Source organism: Acipenser ruthenus, unplaced genomic scaffold, assembly GCF_902713425.1.
Source record: "Acipenser ruthenus unplaced genomic scaffold, fAciRut3.2 maternal haplotype, whole genome shotgun sequence".
In the NCBI taxonomy this organism is placed as follows: Eukaryota; Metazoa; Chordata; class Actinopteri; order Acipenseriformes; family Acipenseridae; genus Acipenser; species Acipenser ruthenus.
In genome coordinates this window covers 36,903-48,944 of record NW_026707395.1, presented here as the reverse complement: position 1 = coordinate 48,944, position 12,042 = coordinate 36,903, and the positions used below count along the sequence as shown (strand labels likewise).

The window sequence follows — 12,042 nt, the reverse complement described above, 5'->3', positions numbered from 1 at the left end:
TTACAATTGAAATGTGTGGAGGACAAAAGGAAATTTTGGAGGAATCACCCCCAGCTCACTAAACATAAAAGTCATGAAAGCAGAAATGCAATCGTCTGCGGCCACACCACCTTGAATTAGCCTGATTTCGCCTGATCTCGTCTGATCTCAAAAGCTAAGCAATGTTGGGCTTGGTTAGTACTTGGATGGGAGACCACCTGGGAATATCAAGTGCTGCAGGCATTACATTTTACAATTGAAATGTGTGGAGGACAAAAGGAAATTTTGGAGGAATCACCCCCAGCTCACTAAACATAAAAGTCATGAAAGCAGAAATGCAATCGCCTGCGGCCACACCACCTTGAATAAGCCTGATCTCGTCTGATCTCAGAAGCTAAGCAATGTTGGGCTTGGTTAGTACTTGGATGGGAGACCACCTGGGAATATCAAGTGCTGCAGGCATTACATTTTACAATTGAAATGTGTGGAGGACAAAAGGAAATTTTGGAGGAATCACCCCCAGCTCACTAAACATAAAAGTCATGAAAGCAGAAATGCAATCGCCTGCGGCCACACCACCTTGAATAAGCCTGATCTCGTCTGATCTCAGAAGCTAAGCAATGTTGGGCTTGGTTAGTACTTGGATGGGAGACCACCTGGGAATATCAAGTGCTGCAGGCATTACATTTTTGTAATTACATTTTACAATTGAAATGTGTGGAGGACAAAAGGAAATTTTGGAGGAATCACCCCCAGCTCACTAAACATAAAAGTCATGAAAGCAGAAATGCAATCGCCTGCGGCCACACCACCTTGAATAAGCCTGATCTCGTCTGATCTCAGAAGCTAAGCAATGTTGGGCTTGGTTAGTACTTGGATGGGAGACCACCTGGGAATATCAAGTGCTGCAGGCATTACATTTTTGTAATTACATTTTACAATTGAAATGTGTGGAGGACAAAAGGAAATTTTGGAGGAATCACCCCCAGCTCACTAAACATAAAAGTCATGAAAGCAGAAATGCAATCGCCTGCGGCCACACCACCTTGAATAAGCCTGATCTCGTCTGATCTCAGAAGCTAAGCAATGTTGGGCTTGGTTAGTACTTGGATGGGAGACCACCTGGGAATATCAAGTGCTGCAGGCATTACATTTTACAATTGAAATGTGTGGAGGACAAAAGGAAATTTTGGAGGAATCACCCCCAGCTCACTAAACATAAAAGTCATGAAAGCAGAAATGCAATCGCCTGCGGCCACACCACCTTGAATAAGCCTGATCTCAGAAGCTAAGCAATGTTGGGCTTGGTTAGTACTTGGATGGGAGACCACCTGGGAATATCAAGTGCTGCAGGCATTATATTTTACAATTGAAATGTGTGGAGGACAAAAGGAAATTTTGGAGGAATCACCCCCAGCTCACTAAACATAAAAGTCATGAAAGCAGAAATGCAATCGCCTGCGGCCACACCACCTTGAATAAGCCTGATCTCGTCTGATCTCAGAAGCTAAGCAATGTTGGGCTTGGTTAGTACTTGGATGGGAGACCACCTGGGAATATCAAGTGCTGCAGGCATTACATTTTTGTAATTACATTTTACAATTGAAATGTGTGGAGGCCAAAAGGAAATTTTGGAGGAATCACCCCCAGCTCACTAAACATAAAAGTCATGAAAGCAGAAATGCAATCGCCTGCGGCCACACCACCTTGAATAAGCCTGATCTCGTCTGATCTCAGAAGCTAAGCAATGTTGGGCTTGGTTAGTACTTGGATGGGAGACCACCTGGGAATATCAAGTGCTGCAGGCATTACATTTTTGTAATTACATTTTACAATTGAAATGTGTGGAGGACAAAAGGAAATTTTGGAGGAATCACCCCCAGCTCACTAAACATAAAAGTCATGAAAGCAGAAATGCAATCGCCTGCGGCCACACCACCTTGAATAAGCCTGATCTCGTCTGATCTCAGAAGCTAAGCAATGTTGGGCTTGGTTAGTACTTGGATGGGAGACCACCTGGGAATATCAAGTGCTGCAGGCATTACATTTTTGTAATTACATTTTACAATTGAAATGTGTGGAGGCCAAAAGGAAATTTTGGAGGAATCACCCCCAGCTCACTAAACATAAAAGTCATGAAAGCAGAAATGCAATCGCCTGCGGCCACACCACCTTGAATAAGCCTGATCTCAGAAGCTAAGCAATGTTGGGCTTGGTTAGTACTTGGATGGGAGACCACCTGGGAATATCAAGTGCTGCAGGCATTACATTTTACAATTGAAATGTGTGGAGGACAAAAGGAAATTTTGGAGGAATCACCCCCAGCTCACTAAACATAAAAGTCATGAAAGCAGAAATGCAATCGCCTGCGGCCACACCACCTTGAATAAGCCTGATCTCGTCTGATCTCAGAAGCTAAGCAATGTTGGGCTTGGTTAGTACTTGGATGGGAGACCACCTGGGAATATCAAGTGCTGCAGGCATTACATTTTTGTAATTACATTTTACAATTGAAATGTGTGGAGGACAAAAGGAAATTTTGGAGGAATCACCCCCAGCTCACTAAACATAAAAGTCATGAAAGCAGAAATGCAATCGCCTGCAGCCACACCACCTTGAATAAGCCTGATCTCGTCTGATCTCAGAAGCTAAGCAATATTGGGCTTGGTTAGTACTTGGATGGGAGACCACCTGGGAATATCAAGTGCTGCAGGCATTACATTTTACAATTGAAATGTGTGGAGGACAAAAGGAAATTTTGGAGGAATCACCCCCAGCTCACTAAACATAAAAGTCATGAAAGCAGAAATGCAATCGCCTGCGGCCACACCACGTTGAATAAGCCTGATCTCGTCTGATCTCAGAAGCTACGCAATGTTGGGCTTGGTTAGTACTTGGATGGGAGACCACCTGGGAATATCAAGTGCTGCAGGCATTACATTTTACAATTGAAATGTGTGGAGGACAAAAGGAAATTTTGGAGGAATCACCCCCAGCTCACTAAACATAAAAGTCATGAAAGCAGAAATGCAATCGCCTGCGGCCACACCACCTTGAATAAGCCTGATCTCGTCTGATCTCAGAAGCTAAGCAATGTTGGGCTTGGTTAGTACTTGGATGGGAGACCACCTGGGAATATCAAGTGCTGCAGGCATTACATTTTACAATTGAAATGTGTGGAGGACAAAAGGAAATTTTGGAGGAATCACCCCCAGCTCACTAAACATAAAAGTCATGAAAGCAGAAATGCAATCGCCTGCGGCCACACCACCTTGAATAAGCCTGATCTCGTCTGATCTCAGAAGCTAAGCAATGTTGGGCTTGGTTAGTACTTGGATGGGAGACCACCTGGGAATATCAAGTGCTGCAGGCATTACATTTTTGTAATTACATTTTACAATTGAAATGTGTGGAGGACAAAAGGAAATTTTGGAGGAATCACCCCCAGCTCACTAAACATAAAAGTCATGAAAGCAGAAATGCAATCGCCTGCGGCCACACCACCTTGAATAAGCCTGATCTCGTCTGATCTCAGAAGCTAAGCAATGTTGGGCTTGGTTAGTACTTGGATGGGAGACCACCTGGGAATATCAAGTGCTGCAGGCATTACATTTTACAATTGAAATGTGTGGAGGCCAAAAGGAAATTTTGGAGGAATCACCCCCAGCTCACTAAACATAAAAGTCATGAAAGCAGAAATGCAATCGCCTGCGGCCACACCACCTTGAATAAGCCTGATCTCATCTGATCTCAGAAGCTAAGCAATGTTGGGCTTGGTTAGTACTTGGATGGGAGACCACCTGGGAATATCAAGTGCTGCAGGCATTACATTTTACAATTGAAATGTGTGGAGGACAAAAGGAAATTTTGGAGGAATCACCCCCAGCTCACTAAACATAAAAGTCATGAAAGCAGAAATGCAATCGCCTGCGGCCACACCACCTTGAATAAGCCTGATCTCGTCTGATCTCAGAAGCTAAGCAATGTTGGGCTTGGTTAGTACTTGGATGGGAGACCACCTGGGAATATCAAGTGCTGCAGGCATTACATTTTACAATTGAAATGTGTGGAGGACAAAAGGAAATTTTGGAGGAATCACCCCCAGCTCACTAAACATAAAAGTCATGAAAGCAGAAATGCAATCGCCTGCGGCCACACCACCTTGAATAAGCCTGATCTCAGAAGCTAAGCAATGTTGGGCTTGGTTAGTACTTGGATGGGAGACCACCTGGGAATATCAAGTGCTGCAGGCATTACATTTTACAATTGAAATGTGTGGAGGACAAAAGGAAATTTTGGAGGAATCACCCCCAGCTCACTAAACATAAAAGTCATGAAAGCAGAAATGCAATCGCCTGCGGCCACACCACCTTGAATAAGCCTGATCTCGTCTGATCTCAGAAGATAAGCAATGTTGGGCTTGGTTAGTACTTGGATGGGAGACCACCTGGGAATATCAAGTGCTGCAGGCATTACATTTTTGTAATTACATTTTACAATTGAAATGTGTGGAGGACAAAAGGAAATTTTGGAGGAATCACCCCCAGCTCACTAAACATAAAAGTCATGAAAGCAGAAATGCAATCGCCTGCGGCCACACCACCTTGAATAAGCCTGATCTCGTCTGATCTCAGAAGCTAAGCAATGTTGGGCTTGGTTAGTACTTGGATGGGAGACCACCTGGGAATATCAAGTGCTGCAGGCATTACATTTTTGTAATTACATTTTACAATTGAAATGTGTGGAGGACAAAAGGAAATTTTGGAGGAATCACCCCCAGCTCACTAAACATAAAAGTCATGAAAGCAGAAATGCAATCGCCTGCGGCCACACCACCTTGAATAAGCCTGATCTCGTCTGATCTCAGAAGCTAAGCAATGTTGGGCTTGGTTAGTACTTGGATGGGAGACCACCTGGGAATATCAAGTGCTGCAGGCATTACATTTTTGTAATTACATTTTACAATTGAAATGTGTGGAGGACAAAAGGAAATTTTGGAGGAATCACCCCCAGCTCACTAAACATAAAAGTCATGAAAGCAGAAATGCAATCGCCTGCGGCCACACCACCTTGAATAAGCCTGATCTCGTCTGATCTCAGAAGCTAAGCAATGTTGGGCTTGGTTAGTACTTGGATGGGAGACCACCTGGGAATATCAAGTGCTGCAGGCATTACATTTTACAATTGAAATGTGTGGAGGACAAAAGGAAATTTTGGAGGAATCACCCCCAGCTCACTAAACATAAAAGTCATGAAAGCAGAAATGCAATCGCCTGCGGCCACACCACCTTGAATAAGCCTGATCTCGTCTGATCTCAGAAGCTAAGCAATGTTGGGCTTGGTTAGTACTTGGATGGGAGACCACCTGGGAATATCAAGTGCTGCAGGCATTACATTTTACAATTGAAATGTGTGGAGGACAAAAGGAAATTTTGGAGGAATCACCCCCAGCTCACTAAACATAAAAGTCATGAAAGCAGAAATGCAATCGCCTGCGGCCACACCACCTTGAATAAGCCTGATCTCAGAAGCTAAGCAATGTTGGGCTTGGTTAGTACTTGGATGGGAGACCACCTGGGAATATCAAGTGCTGCAGGCATTACATTTTACAATTGAAATGTGTGGAGGACAAAAGGAAATTTTGGAGGAATCACCCCCAGCTCACTAAACATAAAAGTCATGAAAGCAGAAATGCAATAGCCTGCGGCCACACCACCTTGAATAAGCCTGATCTCGTCTGATCTCAGAAGCTAAGCAATGTTGGGCTTGGTTAGTACTTGGATGGGAGACCACCTGGGAATATCAAGTGCTGCAGGCATTACATTTTACAATTGAAATGTGTGGAGGACAAAAGGAAATTTTGGAGGAATCACCCCCAGCTCACTAAACATAAAAGTCATGAAAGCAGAAATGCAATCGCCTGCGGCCACACCACCTTGAATAAGCCTGATCTCAGAAGCTAAGCAATGTTGGGCTTGGTTAGTACTTGGATGGGAGACCACCTGGGAATATCAAGTGCTGCAGGCATTACATTTTTGTAATTACATTTTACAATTGAAATGTGTGGAGGACAAAAGGAAATTTTGGAGGAATCACCCCCAGCTCACTAAACATAAAAGTCATGAAAGCAGAAATGCAATCGCCTGCGGCCACACCACCTTGAATAAGCCTGATCTCAGAAGCTAAGCAATGTTGGGCTTGGTTAGTACTTGGATGGGAGACCACCTGGGAATATCAAGTGCTGCAGGCATTACATTTTTGTAATTACATTTTACAATTGAAATGTGTGGAGGACAAAAGGAAATTTTGGAGGAATCACCCCCAGCTCACTAAACATAAAAGTCATGAAAGCAGAAATGCAATCGCCTGCGGCCACACCACCTTGAATAAGCCTGATCTCAGAAGCTAAGCAATGTTGGGCTTGGTTAGTACTTGGGTGGGAGACCACCTGGGAATATCAAGTGCTGCAGGCATTACATTTTACAATTGAAATGTGTGGAGGACAAAAGGAAATTTTGGAGGAATCACCCCCAGCTCACTAAACATAAAAGTCATGCAAGCAGAAATGCAATCGCCTGCGGCCACACCACCTTGAATAAGCCTGATCTCAGAAGCTAAGCAATGTTGGGCTTGGTTAGTACTTGGATGGGAGACCACCTGGGAATATCAAGTGCTGCAGGCATTACATTTTTGTAATTACATTTTACAATTGAAATGTGTGGAGGACAAAAGGAAATTTTGGAGGAATCACCCCCAGCTCACTAAACATAAAAGTCATGAAAGCAGAAATGCAATCGCCTGCGGCCACACCACCTTGAATAAGCCTGATCTCGTCTGATCTCAGAAGCTAAGCAATGTTGGGCTTGGTTAGTACTTGGATGGGAGACCACCTGGGAATATCAAGTGCTGCAGGCATTACATTTTACAATTGAAATGTGTGGAGGACAAAAGGAAATTTTGGAGGAATCACCCCCAGCTCACTAAACATAAAAGTCATGAAAGCAGAAATGCAATCGCCTGCGGCCACACCACCTTGAATAAGCCTGATCTCGTCTGATCTCAGAAGCTAAGCAATGTTGGGCTTGGTTAGTACTTGGATGGGAGACCACCTGGGAATATCAAGTGCTGCAGGCATTACATTTTTGTAATTACATTTTACAATTGAAATGTGTGGAGGACAAAAGGAAATTTTGGAGGAATCACCCCCAGCTCACTAAACATAAAAGTCATGAAAGCAGAAATGCAATCGCCTGCGGCCACACCACCTTGAATAAGCCTGATCTCAGAAGCTAAGCAATGTTGGGCTTGGTTAGTACTTGGATGGGAGACCACCTGGGAATATCAAGTGCTGCAGGCATTACATTTTTGTAATTACATTTTACAATTGAAATGTGTGGAGGACAAAAGGAAATTTTGGAGGAATCACCCCCAGCTCACTAAACATAAAAGTCATGAAAGCAGAAATGCAATCGCCTGCGGCCACACCACCTTGAATAAGCCTGATCTCAGAAGCTAAGCAATGTTGGGCTTGGTTAGTACTTGGATGGGAGACCACCTGGGAATATCAAGTGCTGCAGGCATTACATTTTACAATTGAAATGTGTGGAGGACAAAAGGAAATTTTGGAGGAATCACCCCCAGCTCACTAAACATAAAAGTCATGAAAGCAGAAATACAATCGCCTGCGGCCACACCACCTTGAATAAGCCTGATCTCGTCTGATCTCAGAAGCTAAGCAATGTTGGGCTTGGTTAGTACTTGGATGGGAGACCACCTGGGAATATCAAGTGCTGCAGGCATTACATTTTACAATTGAAATGTGTGGAGGACAAAAGGAAATTTTGGAGGAATCACCCCCAGCTCACTAAACATAAAAGTCATGAAAGCAGAAATGCAATCGCCTGCGGCCACACCACCTTGAATAAGCCTGATCTCGTCTGATCTCAGAAACTAAGCAATGTTGGGCTTGGTTAGTACTTGGATGGGAGACCACCTGGGAATATCAAGTGCTGCAGGCATTACATTTTTGTAATTACATTTTACAATTGAAATGTGTGGAGGACAAAAGGAAATTTTGGAGGAATCACCCCCAGCTCACTAAACATAAAAGTCATGAAAGCAGAAATGCAATCGCCTGCGGCCACACCACCTTGAATAAGCCTGATCTCGTCTGATCTCAGAAGCTAAGCAATGTTGGGCTTGGTTAGTACTTGGATGGGAGACCACCTGGGAATATCAAGTGCTGCAGGCATTACATTTTACAATTGAAATGTGTGGAGGACAAAAGGAAATTTTGGAGGAATCACCCCCAGCTCACTAAACATAAAAGTCATGAAAGCAGAAATGCAATCGCCTGCGGCCACACCACCTTGAATAAGCCTGATCTCAGAAGCTAAGCAATGTTGGGCTTGGTTAGTACTTGGATGGGAGACCACCTGGGAATATCAAGTGCTGCAGGCATTACATTTTACAATTGAAATGTGTGGAGGACAAAAGGAAATTTTGGAGGAATCACCCCCAGCTCACTAAACATAAAAGTCATGAAAGCAGAAATGCAATCGCCTGCGGCCACACCACCTTGAATAAGCCTGATCTCGTCTGATCTCAGAAGCTAAGCAATGTTGGGCTTGGTTAGTACTTGGATGGGAGACCACCTGGGAATATCAAGTGCTGCAGGCATTACATTTTTGTAATTACATTTTACAATTGAAATGTGTGGAGGACAATAGGAAATTTTGGAGGAATCACCCCCAGCTCACTAAACATAAAAGTCATGAAAGCAGAAATGCAATCGCCTGCGGCCACACCACCTTGAATAAGCCTGATCTCGTCTGATCTCAGAAGCTAAGCAATGTTGGGCTTGGTTAGTACTTGGATGGGAGACCACCTGGGAATATCAAGTGCTGCAGGCATTACATTTTTGTAATTACATTTTACAATTGAAATGTGTGGAGGACAAAAGGAAATTTTGGAGGAATCACCCCCAGCTCACTAAACATAAAAGTCATGAAAGCAGAAATGCAATCGCCTGCGGCCACACCACCTTGAATAAGCCTGATCTCGTCTGATCTCAGAAGCTAAGCAATGTTGGGCTTGGTTAGTACTTGGATGGGAGACCACCTGGGAATATCAAGTGCTGCAGGCATTACATTTTACAATTGAAATGTGTGGAGGACAAAAGGAAATTTTGGAGGAATCACCCCCAGCTCACTAAACATAAAAGTCATGAAAGCAGAAATGCAATCGCCTGCGGCCACACCACCTTGAATAAGCCTGATCTCAGAAGCTAAGCAATGTTGGGCTTGGTTAGTACTTGGATGGGAGACCACCTGGGAATATCAAGTGCTGCAGGCATTACATTTTACAATTGAAATGTGTGGAGGACAAAAGGAAATTTTGGAGGAATCACCCCCAGCTCACTAAACATAAAAGTCATGAAAGCAGAAATGCAATCGCCTGCGGCCACACCACCTTGAATAAGCCTGATCTCGTCTGATCTCAGAAGCTAAGCAATGTTGGGCTTGGTTAGTACTTGGATGGGAGACCACCTGGGAATATCAAGTGCTGCAGGCATTACATTTTACAATTGAAATGTGTGGAGGACAAAAGGAAATTTTGGAGGAATCACCCCCAGCTCACTAAACATAAAAGTCATGAAAGCAGAAATGCAATCGCCTGCGGCCACACCACCTTGAATAAGCCTGATCTCGTCTGATCTCAGAAGCTAAGCAATGTTGGGCTTGGTTAGTACTTGGATGGGAGACCACCTGGGAATATCAAGTGCTGCAGGCATTACATTTTTGTAATTACATTTTACAATTGAAATGTGTGGAGGACAAAAGGAAATTTTGGAGGAATCACCCCCAGCTCACTAAACATAAAAGTCATGAAAGCAGAAATGCAATCGCCTGCGGCCACACCACCTTGAATAAGCCTGATCTCGTCTGATCTCAGAAGCTAAGCAATGTTGGGCTTGGTTAGTACTTGGATGGGAGACCACCTGGGAATATCAAGTGCTGCAGGCATTACATTTTACAATTGAAATGTGTGGAGGACAAAAGGAAATTTTGGAGGAATCACCCCCAGCTCACTAAACATAAAAGTCATGAAAGCAGAAATGCAATCGCCTGCGGCCACACCACCTTGAATAAGCCTGATCTCAGAAGCTAAGCAATGTTGGGCTTGGTTAGTACTTGGATGGGAGACCACCTGGGAATATCAAGTGCTGCAGGCATTACATTTTACAATTGAAATGTGTGGAGGACAAAAGGAAATTTTGGAGGAATCACCCCCAGCTCACTAAACATAAAAGTCATGAAAGCAGAAATGCAATCGCCTGCGGCCACACCACCTTGAATAAGCCTGATCTCGTCTGATCTCAGAAGCTAAGCAATGTTGGGCTTGGTTAGTACTTGGATGGGAGACCACCTGGGAATATCAAGTGCTGCAGGCATTACATTTTTGTAATTACATTTTACAATTGAAATGTGTGGAGGACAAAAGGAAATTTTGGAGGAATCACCCCCAGCTCACTAAACATAAAAGTCATGAAAGCAGAAATGCAATCGCCTGCGGCCACACCACCTTGAATAAGCCTGATCTCGTCTGATCTCAGAAGCTAAGCAATGTTGGGCTTGGTTAGTACTTGGATGGGAGACCACCTGGGAATATCAAGTGCTGCAGGCATTACATTTTACAATTGAAATGTGTGGAGGACAAAAGGAAATTTTGGAGGAATCACCCCCAGCTCACTAAACATAAAAGTCATGAAAGCAGAAATGCAATCGCCTGCGGCCACACCACCTTGAATAAGCCTGATCTCAGAAGCTAAGCAATGTTGGGCTTGGTTAGTACTTGGATGGGAGACCACCTGGGAATATCAAGTGCTGCAGGCATTACATTTTACAATTGAAATGTGTGGAGGACAAAAGGAAATTTTGGAGGAATCACCCCCAGCTCACTAAACATAAAAGTCATGAAAGCAGAAATGCAATCGCCTGCGGCCACACCACCTTGAATAAGCCTGATCTCGTCTGATCTCAGAAGCTAAGCAATGTTGGGCTTGGTTAGTACTTGGATGGGAGACCACCTGGGAATATCAAGTGCTGCAGGCATTACATTTTTGTAATTACATTTTACAATTGAAATGTGTGGAGGACAAAAGGAAATTTTGGAGGAATCACCCCCAGCTCACTAAACATAAAAGTCATGAAAGCAGAAATGCAATCGCCTGCGGCCACACCACCTTGAATAAGCCTGATCTCGTCTGATCTCAGAAGCTAAGCAATGTTGGGCTTGGTTAGTACTTGGATGGGAGACCACCTGGGAATATCAAGTGCTGCAGGCATTACATTTTACAATTGAAATGTGTGGAGGACAAAAGGAAATTTTGGAGGAATCACCCCCAGCTCACTAAACATAAAAGTCATGAAAGCAGAAATGCAATCGCCTGCGGCCACACCACCTTGAATAAGCCTGATCTCAGAAGCTAAGCAATGTTGGGCTTGGTTAGTACTTGGATGGGAGACCACCTGGGAATATCAAGTGCTGCAGGCATTACATTTTACAATTGAAATGTGTGGAGGACAAAAGGAAATTTTGGAGGAATCACCCCCAGCTCACTAAACATAAAAGTCATGAAAGCAGAAATGCAATCGCCTGCGGCCACACCACCTTGAATAAGCCTGATCTTGTCTGATCTCAGAAGCTAAGCAATGTTGGGCTTGGTTAGTACTTGGATGGGAGACCACCTGGGAATATCAAGTGCTGCAGGCATTACATTTTTGTAATTACATTTTACAATTGAAATGTGTGGAGGACAAAAGGAAATTTTGGAGGAATCACCCCCAGCTCACTAAACATAAAAGTCATGAAAGCAGAAATGCAATCGCCTGCGGCCACACCACCTTGAATAAGCCTGATCTCGTCTGATCTCAGAAGCTAAGCAATGTTGGGCTTGGTTAGTACTTGGATGGGAGACCACCTGGGAATATCAAGTGCTGCAGGCATTACATTTTACAATTGAAATGTGTGGAGGACAAAAGGAAATTTTGGAGGAATCAC

The 12,042-nt window shown here is 43.8% G+C and overlaps 38 non-coding genes and 16 pseudogenes across 38 annotated transcripts; all 54 read left to right on the top strand.

Annotated features, from left to right (window-relative positions):
* Nucleotides 1-93: 93 nt before the first annotated feature.
* On the top strand, nt 94-222 carry LOC131726491 (5S ribosomal RNA; annotated as a pseudogene).
* A 100-nt stretch (nt 223-322) lies between these two features.
* On the top strand, nt 323-441 carry LOC131726647 (5S ribosomal RNA). The gene has a single exon (XR_009321660.1). It is a non-coding gene; the product is annotated as a 5S ribosomal RNA (ribosomal RNA).
* Nucleotides 442-541: 100 nt separating this feature from the next.
* Nucleotides 542-660, top strand: LOC131726635 (5S ribosomal RNA). Its single transcript, XR_009321659.1, has one exon. It is a non-coding gene; the product is annotated as a 5S ribosomal RNA (ribosomal RNA).
* A 114-nt stretch (nt 661-774) lies between these two features.
* LOC131726624 (5S ribosomal RNA) lies at nt 775-893 on the top strand. Its single transcript, XR_009321658.1, has one exon. It is a non-coding gene; the product is annotated as a 5S ribosomal RNA (ribosomal RNA).
* Nucleotides 894-1,007: 114 nt separating this feature from the next.
* On the top strand, nt 1,008-1,126 carry LOC131726613 (5S ribosomal RNA). Its single transcript, XR_009321657.1, has one exon. It is a non-coding gene; the product is annotated as a 5S ribosomal RNA (ribosomal RNA).
* A 100-nt stretch (nt 1,127-1,226) lies between these two features.
* On the top strand, nt 1,227-1,335 carry LOC131726570 (5S ribosomal RNA; annotated as a pseudogene).
* A 100-nt stretch (nt 1,336-1,435) lies between these two features.
* On the top strand, nt 1,436-1,554 carry LOC131726601 (5S ribosomal RNA). The gene has a single exon (XR_009321655.1). It is a non-coding gene; the product is annotated as a 5S ribosomal RNA (ribosomal RNA).
* Nucleotides 1,555-1,668: 114 nt separating this feature from the next.
* On the top strand, nt 1,669-1,787 carry LOC131726590 (5S ribosomal RNA). The gene has a single exon (XR_009321654.1). It is a non-coding gene; the product is annotated as a 5S ribosomal RNA (ribosomal RNA).
* A 114-nt stretch (nt 1,788-1,901) lies between these two features.
* On the top strand, nt 1,902-2,020 carry LOC131726579 (5S ribosomal RNA). Its single transcript, XR_009321653.1, has one exon. It is a non-coding gene; the product is annotated as a 5S ribosomal RNA (ribosomal RNA).
* A 114-nt stretch (nt 2,021-2,134) lies between these two features.
* On the top strand, nt 2,135-2,243 carry LOC131726569 (5S ribosomal RNA; annotated as a pseudogene).
* Nucleotides 2,244-2,343: 100 nt separating this feature from the next.
* LOC131726568 (5S ribosomal RNA) lies at nt 2,344-2,462 on the top strand. The gene has a single exon (XR_009321652.1). It is a non-coding gene; the product is annotated as a 5S ribosomal RNA (ribosomal RNA).
* A 114-nt stretch (nt 2,463-2,576) lies between these two features.
* On the top strand, nt 2,577-2,695 carry LOC131726369 (5S ribosomal RNA). Its single transcript, XR_009321558.1, has one exon. It is a non-coding gene; the product is annotated as a 5S ribosomal RNA (ribosomal RNA).
* A 100-nt stretch (nt 2,696-2,795) lies between these two features.
* On the top strand, nt 2,796-2,914 carry LOC131726254 (5S ribosomal RNA). The gene has a single exon (XR_009321437.1). It is a non-coding gene; the product is annotated as a 5S ribosomal RNA (ribosomal RNA).
* A 100-nt stretch (nt 2,915-3,014) lies between these two features.
* Nucleotides 3,015-3,133, top strand: LOC131726557 (5S ribosomal RNA). Its single transcript, XR_009321651.1, has one exon. It is a non-coding gene; the product is annotated as a 5S ribosomal RNA (ribosomal RNA).
* Nucleotides 3,134-3,233: 100 nt separating this feature from the next.
* On the top strand, nt 3,234-3,352 carry LOC131726545 (5S ribosomal RNA). Its single transcript, XR_009321649.1, has one exon. It is a non-coding gene; the product is annotated as a 5S ribosomal RNA (ribosomal RNA).
* Nucleotides 3,353-3,466: 114 nt separating this feature from the next.
* On the top strand, nt 3,467-3,585 carry LOC131726534 (5S ribosomal RNA). Its single transcript, XR_009321648.1, has one exon. It is a non-coding gene; the product is annotated as a 5S ribosomal RNA (ribosomal RNA).
* Nucleotides 3,586-3,685: 100 nt separating this feature from the next.
* On the top strand, nt 3,686-3,804 carry LOC131726775 (5S ribosomal RNA). The gene has a single exon (XR_009321673.1). It is a non-coding gene; the product is annotated as a 5S ribosomal RNA (ribosomal RNA).
* A 100-nt stretch (nt 3,805-3,904) lies between these two features.
* On the top strand, nt 3,905-4,023 carry LOC131726523 (5S ribosomal RNA). The gene has a single exon (XR_009321647.1). It is a non-coding gene; the product is annotated as a 5S ribosomal RNA (ribosomal RNA).
* Nucleotides 4,024-4,123: 100 nt separating this feature from the next.
* LOC131726567 (5S ribosomal RNA) lies at nt 4,124-4,232 on the top strand (annotated as a pseudogene).
* A 100-nt stretch (nt 4,233-4,332) lies between these two features.
* LOC131726119 (5S ribosomal RNA) lies at nt 4,333-4,451 on the top strand. Its single transcript, XR_009321302.1, has one exon. It is a non-coding gene; the product is annotated as a 5S ribosomal RNA (ribosomal RNA).
* Nucleotides 4,452-4,565: 114 nt separating this feature from the next.
* On the top strand, nt 4,566-4,684 carry LOC131726512 (5S ribosomal RNA). Its single transcript, XR_009321646.1, has one exon. It is a non-coding gene; the product is annotated as a 5S ribosomal RNA (ribosomal RNA).
* A 114-nt stretch (nt 4,685-4,798) lies between these two features.
* On the top strand, nt 4,799-4,917 carry LOC131726501 (5S ribosomal RNA). The gene has a single exon (XR_009321645.1). It is a non-coding gene; the product is annotated as a 5S ribosomal RNA (ribosomal RNA).
* Nucleotides 4,918-5,031: 114 nt separating this feature from the next.
* Nucleotides 5,032-5,150, top strand: LOC131726490 (5S ribosomal RNA). The gene has a single exon (XR_009321644.1). It is a non-coding gene; the product is annotated as a 5S ribosomal RNA (ribosomal RNA).
* Nucleotides 5,151-5,250: 100 nt separating this feature from the next.
* On the top strand, nt 5,251-5,369 carry LOC131726479 (5S ribosomal RNA). Its single transcript, XR_009321643.1, has one exon. It is a non-coding gene; the product is annotated as a 5S ribosomal RNA (ribosomal RNA).
* A 100-nt stretch (nt 5,370-5,469) lies between these two features.
* Nucleotides 5,470-5,578, top strand: LOC131726566 (5S ribosomal RNA; annotated as a pseudogene).
* A 100-nt stretch (nt 5,579-5,678) lies between these two features.
* Nucleotides 5,679-5,797, top strand: LOC131726468 (5S ribosomal RNA). The gene has a single exon (XR_009321642.1). It is a non-coding gene; the product is annotated as a 5S ribosomal RNA (ribosomal RNA).
* Nucleotides 5,798-5,897: 100 nt separating this feature from the next.
* LOC131726565 (5S ribosomal RNA) lies at nt 5,898-6,006 on the top strand (annotated as a pseudogene).
* A 114-nt stretch (nt 6,007-6,120) lies between these two features.
* LOC131726564 (5S ribosomal RNA) lies at nt 6,121-6,229 on the top strand (annotated as a pseudogene).
* Nucleotides 6,230-6,343: 114 nt separating this feature from the next.
* LOC131726784 (5S ribosomal RNA) lies at nt 6,344-6,452 on the top strand (annotated as a pseudogene).
* Nucleotides 6,453-6,552: 100 nt separating this feature from the next.
* On the top strand, nt 6,553-6,661 carry LOC131726563 (5S ribosomal RNA; annotated as a pseudogene).
* A 114-nt stretch (nt 6,662-6,775) lies between these two features.
* LOC131726457 (5S ribosomal RNA) lies at nt 6,776-6,894 on the top strand. Its single transcript, XR_009321641.1, has one exon. It is a non-coding gene; the product is annotated as a 5S ribosomal RNA (ribosomal RNA).
* A 100-nt stretch (nt 6,895-6,994) lies between these two features.
* Nucleotides 6,995-7,113, top strand: LOC131726446 (5S ribosomal RNA). Its single transcript, XR_009321635.1, has one exon. It is a non-coding gene; the product is annotated as a 5S ribosomal RNA (ribosomal RNA).
* Nucleotides 7,114-7,227: 114 nt separating this feature from the next.
* Nucleotides 7,228-7,336, top strand: LOC131726562 (5S ribosomal RNA; annotated as a pseudogene).
* Nucleotides 7,337-7,450: 114 nt separating this feature from the next.
* On the top strand, nt 7,451-7,559 carry LOC131726561 (5S ribosomal RNA; annotated as a pseudogene).
* Nucleotides 7,560-7,659: 100 nt separating this feature from the next.
* Nucleotides 7,660-7,778, top strand: LOC131726434 (5S ribosomal RNA). The gene has a single exon (XR_009321623.1). It is a non-coding gene; the product is annotated as a 5S ribosomal RNA (ribosomal RNA).
* A 100-nt stretch (nt 7,779-7,878) lies between these two features.
* LOC131726106 (5S ribosomal RNA) lies at nt 7,879-7,997 on the top strand. Its single transcript, XR_009321289.1, has one exon. It is a non-coding gene; the product is annotated as a 5S ribosomal RNA (ribosomal RNA).
* Nucleotides 7,998-8,111: 114 nt separating this feature from the next.
* Nucleotides 8,112-8,230, top strand: LOC131726423 (5S ribosomal RNA). The gene has a single exon (XR_009321612.1). It is a non-coding gene; the product is annotated as a 5S ribosomal RNA (ribosomal RNA).
* Nucleotides 8,231-8,330: 100 nt separating this feature from the next.
* On the top strand, nt 8,331-8,439 carry LOC131726560 (5S ribosomal RNA; annotated as a pseudogene).
* Nucleotides 8,440-8,539: 100 nt separating this feature from the next.
* LOC131726412 (5S ribosomal RNA) lies at nt 8,540-8,658 on the top strand. The gene has a single exon (XR_009321601.1). It is a non-coding gene; the product is annotated as a 5S ribosomal RNA (ribosomal RNA).
* Nucleotides 8,659-8,772: 114 nt separating this feature from the next.
* Nucleotides 8,773-8,891, top strand: LOC131726401 (5S ribosomal RNA). The gene has a single exon (XR_009321590.1). It is a non-coding gene; the product is annotated as a 5S ribosomal RNA (ribosomal RNA).
* A 114-nt stretch (nt 8,892-9,005) lies between these two features.
* Nucleotides 9,006-9,124, top strand: LOC131726390 (5S ribosomal RNA). The gene has a single exon (XR_009321579.1). It is a non-coding gene; the product is annotated as a 5S ribosomal RNA (ribosomal RNA).
* Nucleotides 9,125-9,224: 100 nt separating this feature from the next.
* On the top strand, nt 9,225-9,333 carry LOC131726559 (5S ribosomal RNA; annotated as a pseudogene).
* A 100-nt stretch (nt 9,334-9,433) lies between these two features.
* Nucleotides 9,434-9,552, top strand: LOC131726379 (5S ribosomal RNA). Its single transcript, XR_009321568.1, has one exon. It is a non-coding gene; the product is annotated as a 5S ribosomal RNA (ribosomal RNA).
* Nucleotides 9,553-9,652: 100 nt separating this feature from the next.
* Nucleotides 9,653-9,771, top strand: LOC131726368 (5S ribosomal RNA). Its single transcript, XR_009321557.1, has one exon. It is a non-coding gene; the product is annotated as a 5S ribosomal RNA (ribosomal RNA).
* A 114-nt stretch (nt 9,772-9,885) lies between these two features.
* LOC131726357 (5S ribosomal RNA) lies at nt 9,886-10,004 on the top strand. Its single transcript, XR_009321546.1, has one exon. It is a non-coding gene; the product is annotated as a 5S ribosomal RNA (ribosomal RNA).
* A 100-nt stretch (nt 10,005-10,104) lies between these two features.
* LOC131726558 (5S ribosomal RNA) lies at nt 10,105-10,213 on the top strand (annotated as a pseudogene).
* Nucleotides 10,214-10,313: 100 nt separating this feature from the next.
* Nucleotides 10,314-10,432, top strand: LOC131726346 (5S ribosomal RNA). Its single transcript, XR_009321533.1, has one exon. It is a non-coding gene; the product is annotated as a 5S ribosomal RNA (ribosomal RNA).
* A 114-nt stretch (nt 10,433-10,546) lies between these two features.
* Nucleotides 10,547-10,665, top strand: LOC131726335 (5S ribosomal RNA). The gene has a single exon (XR_009321520.1). It is a non-coding gene; the product is annotated as a 5S ribosomal RNA (ribosomal RNA).
* A 100-nt stretch (nt 10,666-10,765) lies between these two features.
* Nucleotides 10,766-10,874, top strand: LOC131726556 (5S ribosomal RNA; annotated as a pseudogene).
* A 100-nt stretch (nt 10,875-10,974) lies between these two features.
* LOC131726322 (5S ribosomal RNA) lies at nt 10,975-11,093 on the top strand. The gene has a single exon (XR_009321508.1). It is a non-coding gene; the product is annotated as a 5S ribosomal RNA (ribosomal RNA).
* Nucleotides 11,094-11,207: 114 nt separating this feature from the next.
* Nucleotides 11,208-11,326, top strand: LOC131726311 (5S ribosomal RNA). The gene has a single exon (XR_009321497.1). It is a non-coding gene; the product is annotated as a 5S ribosomal RNA (ribosomal RNA).
* A 100-nt stretch (nt 11,327-11,426) lies between these two features.
* On the top strand, nt 11,427-11,535 carry LOC131726555 (5S ribosomal RNA; annotated as a pseudogene).
* Nucleotides 11,536-11,635: 100 nt separating this feature from the next.
* LOC131726336 (5S ribosomal RNA) lies at nt 11,636-11,754 on the top strand. The gene has a single exon (XR_009321521.1). It is a non-coding gene; the product is annotated as a 5S ribosomal RNA (ribosomal RNA).
* Nucleotides 11,755-11,868: 114 nt separating this feature from the next.
* Nucleotides 11,869-11,987, top strand: LOC131726300 (5S ribosomal RNA). The gene has a single exon (XR_009321486.1). It is a non-coding gene; the product is annotated as a 5S ribosomal RNA (ribosomal RNA).
* Nucleotides 11,988-12,042: the final 55 nt, after the last annotated feature.